Raw genomic sequence first — 5,806 nt, 5'->3', positions numbered from 1 at the left:
GCACAAGGAATCTACCTTGTGTATGAGCCCCAACAATAAATATAATTTTACGGAATCCACCGCAAAACCTCACAGAATCCACCATGGAATATACCTCCTAGCATCATACCCCCGGGGTGGGATAGAAATTGTCCTAAATTGCTATTAGCTCAATGTGGAGCCGACAGTGAGGGGTAAGCACTTAGGTCTCAAGATTGCATCCATTGGGCCTCTTCAACAGGATGATTTTTAAACTTAACCAAATATCTAGAATATCTATGGCCAATTCTAGTGGTCATAAAGTCAATATCTAGAATAGTTTAAGGTTCAAGGATTTCAGTTTCTTCTTCTAACAAAAGAGGGTTTTCATAGACAGGGTGTACAGGTAATTGGCCTCTAAAAGGTCGTAACAAACTGATATGAAAAGTATTGTGGATTTTCCAGTGTTGTGGTAATTCTAGTTTAAATGCATTGTCATTGATTTTGTGAATAATATTGAAAGGTCCATAAAATCTAGGACCTAACTTTATAACAGGGTGTTTGTCAACACTTTGTAATCTTCTCTTTTCAATGCATAACCAAACATAATCATCAACTTTGAAACTCATAGCTTTTCTTTTCTTGTTAGCTTGTTTTGTATATGATTGATGGGCTTTCGCAATCATATCTTTAACTTCATAAAAAATAGTAGCATGCATGTTAGCAATATCATCAGCAGCTTGAACTTTGTTTGACAATGATGTAACATGTGTAGGCAATTTATATCCATGAATAATTTCAAATGGTGCTTTGTGTGTAGCTGTATGTGGTGTGTTATTGTATGCAAACTGAAGTAAATGTAAATGTGTATCCCATGTTTGTGATTTTGAAATTATGTATGCATCCAAAAGATCTCAAATTGTACTGTTAGTAGCTTCTGTTTGCCCATTTGTTTCACGATGAAATGCAAATGAAAAATCAATCTTTGTTCCTAAATTAGCAAATAAAGTAGTCCAAAAATTATTGCAGAATTTAGAATCACGGTGAGAAATAATTATTTTGGCAAACCATGATTAGTGAAAAAAGTTTTCAAAAATAATTGAGCAACTTGAGATGCAGTTAACGTTTTCTTACATGGAATGAAATATGCTTGTTTGCTAAACCTATCTACAATAGTCCAAATCATATCATGATTAGCTTTAGTGTTGGGCAAACCAGTAATAAAATCCATTAAATTTTGTTCGCATGGTCTTTCTAGAATTGGTAAAGGCATTAATAAACCATATTGTTTACCATGGTGTCATTTAACTCTTTAACGAATTAAACATTCAGATACAAAGTTAGAAACATGAGATTCCATCTGTGGCCAATAAAAATCTTCAATCAGTTTACGAAAAGTAGAAATAATTCCTTTACGACCTTGATATGGGGGACATTGAATTTTGTGCAAGACAAATGATCGAAATGGAACAGTTACACATAATCGTTTTTCATAGAACATAAATCCATCAACGTAAGACAATGAATCAATTGGAATCCAGTTATTTGCAACTAATTTATTCCAATCAGCTTGAAAACTAGGGTCGTGGTCATAGGTATCTTTCATAGGGAGAAGAGAATCAAAAGATATCACAGAGATATTATGAATAGTCGGTCTTCTACTTAAAGAATCGACAACAACATTTTCTTTTCCAGGTTGATATTGTATAAGTGGATGAAAATTTTGAATAAAAGCAGCCCATTTAATGTGTCGGTCAGATATTTGTGGTTGACTAAGGAGATGTTTAATACTTTGTTGGGTCAGTTTTGATCATGAATTCACATCCCATTAAATAGTGTTTCCATTGACGTAAAGCTTGTACTACAGCTAGTAATTCCTTATCATAGGTAGAATACTTAAGTTCAGAGGGTTTAAGTTTGCAGCTAGAGTAGGCTATGGGATGGGAATCTTGCATAAGGACTACTCCTATTTCAGATCCACTAGCGTCAGTGAGACTACTAGGAAAAATGGTCTATTGAAGTCAAGTAATTGCAATACAGGAGCATGAGTTAAAGCGTATTTCAGTAAATCAAAGAACTTTTATTGATTGTTGGACCAATGATACACAATACCTTTCTTTAATAATTTTGTCAAAGGTAATGCAAGCAGTGAAAATTTTCTCACAAATTTTCTGTAAAAGCTAGCAAGACCTAAGAAAGAACATAATTCGTGCACATTTTTAGGTATCGGCCAATTCAAAATTGTTTCTATCTTTTTAGGGTCAATTTTAATATCTTCAGATGAAACAATATGTCCTAAATATTCAATTTGTGCTTGGAAAAATTCACTCTTTTCAGGATTAGCATATAATTAATTCTCTTTCAATAATTTGAAAACCAAGGATAAATGTTCATAATGCTCGTTCTCATTCTTACTAAAAACCAATATGTCATCAAAGAAAACAATGATACAATGCTGATGCTTCAAAAATATGCGATTCATCATACGACTAAATGTAGCTGGTGCATTAGTTAAACCAAAAGGCATAACAAGGAATTCATAGTGTCCAAATTGTGTTCTAAATGAGTTTTGAAAATATCAGATGTGTCCAATCATACTTGATGGTATCCAGATTTAAGATTTATCTTACTAAATATTGCAGACCCTTGTAGTTTATCTATAAGATCGTCTACCCTAGGAATCGGATATCTATTCTTGATAGTGATATTATTTAGGGCATGATAATCAATGCACATCCTATAGGTATTTTTTTTCTTCTTCACTAATAGGACAGGTGCACCAAATGGAGAACTACTGGGCCTAATGAGTCCTCGGGTTAACAATTCTTCAACTTGGACTTGAATTTCTTTCTGATCAATTTGGTTATGTCTATAAGGTGCTTTGCATGGTGGTTGTGATCTAGGAATTAGGTCTATTTTGTGATCTTCGGGACGTATAGGTGGTAAGCCAGGTGGTAAGTCAGCAGCAAAACAATCTTGAAATTGTGAAAGAAATTGTACGTGCTTAGGATGCATCTAATTTTCTTTAACTTCAATTTCTTTCACCCATATTAAGTAGGATTTGCTACCTTTTTGTAATGCACGTTTAGCCTGTGTATGACTAAGCAATGGAAAATTATCGAAAGTATGCATACCATGCAATGTGATTTGTTTCCCATTAGAATGAATCTTCATTGAATGCGTGGAATAATCTATATCGGGATTATACTGATGACGCCAAGGCATTCCTAAGATAATGTCACTAGATTGCAAAGGCACAACTAAGAAATTTCTATGTTTAGCATAATCACCAATTTTTATTTCTAAGTCATGCACTTCTTGTGTTCCATTGTATCTAATGCCTAAGAATGCAGCCTTGATGCGATAATGAGTAGAAACAGTACGTAATTTCAATTCTTTGACCAATTTTGTAGAAATAAAGTCGTGTGTGCTCCTATCATCATGTAAAACAGTCTTTTCTTTACCATGCACAAGACATTTTATCGTTAATAAAGAATGGGGATTTGACATACATGGTAAAGTATATGAAGTAGTACCGATATCGTCATCATCTTCTGTGAAATATGGCATTTCTTCATGGTCTTCATCTTCAGTCACTCCCAAATAGTTGATGTGAACAGTTGGCTTTTTGGATTGCGTTAGATGTCCAGATTTATGGCATTTGTAAGAGACTATGGATTTGGCCTTAGACACATTATTGGTAATAGTGGGAAGTTTAGGAATGTTGGGATTTGGCTAGAAAGGTGGCTTAGGATTTGGATTTGTGTTTGATGGTAAAACAGGGGGTCGTGTCCAAGATTTACTGAGTGAAGTTGGAAGGAAACAATTTTGATTGAATCTTCGAAAATTTGAATTGAATTGTTTTGAATCAAAGTTACCATTAGTTGGGAATTGTTGTAGTCGCTTCTCTCGTCCTCAAATTTTGTATTCAGTATCATGGGCCAAGGAAATTACATCTTCGAGAGTCGTTGACTTGAACATATTCACCTCCGCATAAAAATGTCCAAGTAAGCCAGACATAAACTTGCGTTTATGGGTTGCCTCACGTACATCTTTGAGCATTCGAAGTTGCAATAAAGCATTCCAAAAACGCTTGGTATATTGTGAAATAGGCTCACGATCCCTCTATTGCAGAAGATCCCACTGTTTGATTGCTTTTTCGTGGAATTGGGGTGGAAGAAAATTCTGCAAAATTTTCTTTTGGAAAGTCTCCCAAGTAGTAGGACAATCAATGCTTTTGCGGACAACAGTCCACCATAGGGATGCTCTATCCACTAAATGATTAGTGACACACTTAATTTTGTCTTTCTCAGCATACTGTTCTTCATGGAAATAATCATCAAATTGACTCAGATAATCTGATTAATTCAATAATCTGATTAATTCAACATTTTTCACTGTTTCTAAACTAACCAGCCGTAATTATGCAAACCAATTCCCAATAGATTAACCCCTAAGAAACGGATCCAAACCAAGAGAAAACCTATGGATGCTATTGCAGCGGGTACTTGCCCTCTCCAACCATTAGCCATTCTAGCATGAATATAAGTAGCATATATTAACCGAGTCACCAGTGCTCAAGTCTCTTTAGGATCCCAGCTCCAATAAGATCCCCATGCCTCGTTAGCCCACACTGCCCCGGACAGAATACCAATAGTTAAAAGAGAAAATCCTAAACTAATCATTTGGTAGATCCATTGGTCCATCCGATTAACCAACTGGTACTTACCTAGGTTTAGAAATAATTGAAAAAAAGATTCTTTTACGGTATCATTTTTTGTTCCTATTGTTTTGAAAAAATCTTGGATTATACACCAAGTGGATATCAAATGAATAGTATTCCGGTTGAAAGCAAGTACGGAACATTCTTTTTTGGAACTGGAATAAATAATTGATAGAGACACTGCTAGCAAAGATCCATGTAACAAGGTTGCGTAACTCAATGACATCATACTCACATGCATTACTAACCAGTGCGACTACAAGGCGGGTATCAACTGTGTCTGTCGTTCCATCCCCCCGGGAAGACCTGAAGTTGCAAATCCATGGATCAATGTGGCACCCGATGCTGTAATTGTGCTTGACCAACCATCCCGATCTTTAAGAGCAAGAATGAAATAAATTAAGGAAGAACTCCATGAAATGAAGATAAGTGATTCATATAAGTTACTTAGTGGCAGGTGTTTAGAATCTATCCAACGAGTAATCATAAGGGCAGTTGTGCACGCAAAAGCGATTACCATGCTCTTATGACTGAAATTTCTTTCAAGCTTTTTAGATTTGCCAATTGAATAGACCCATTCAGACAAAGTAGTGAAGAAAAGCATGAACAAAGAAATATAAGCAAATATTTTTTTCTGTATCAGTGTACATCGTGTCGATAAAGAATTCTTGATATTTTCATTTTTGTTACTCAATCCATATTTAGGTATCCATTGTATTCATACTCTGAATTTATACTCAGTTTCATTTATTAGCAAATAGATTTTTACGATATTCCTCACTAATCGATTATTTTATAGGGCTGTTCTTCTATCGGAAGCTATCCTATGAAATAGACTGAAGTGCCGCTACTCGGACTCGAACCGAGATGCTTTAGCACTGCTTCCTAAGAGCAGCGTGTTTACCAGTTTCACCATAGCGGCCTAGCAGTTAGTTACACTTATGGTATCATATTGCTGAGTAACGCGTCAATGCTATTACCTGTCTATAATAAAGAAATGAGCAAGAAACCCAGGAGAAAATATAGAATAATGATTTTTTTATAGAATCAGCAAAGACTAAAGGTTGCTGTTATAATTCTTATATAATTACGGGATATAGCGCAATTTGGTAGCATACCATCTTG

General features: G+C 35.1%; 1 non-coding gene across 1 annotated transcript; it reads right to left on the bottom strand.

Moving 5' to 3' along the window:
- Window positions 1-5,523: 5,523 nt before the first annotated feature.
- TRNAL-UAG (transfer RNA leucine (anticodon UAG)) lies at window positions 5,524-5,603 on the bottom strand. Its single transcript has one exon. It is a non-coding gene; the product is annotated as a tRNA-Leu (tRNA).
- Between the last annotated feature and the right edge of the window lie 203 nt (window positions 5,604-5,806).

This window comes from Lygodium microphyllum, chromosome 16 (assembly GCF_053477565.2).
Source record: "Lygodium microphyllum isolate KBCC chromosome 16, Lygodium_microphyllum_v1.1.10, whole genome shotgun sequence".
NCBI classification, from domain to species: Eukaryota; Viridiplantae; Streptophyta; class Polypodiopsida; order Schizaeales; family Lygodiaceae; genus Lygodium; species Lygodium microphyllum.
Note: the sequence above shows the minus strand (reverse complement) of the source record. Positions and strands in the feature narration are given on the sequence as shown.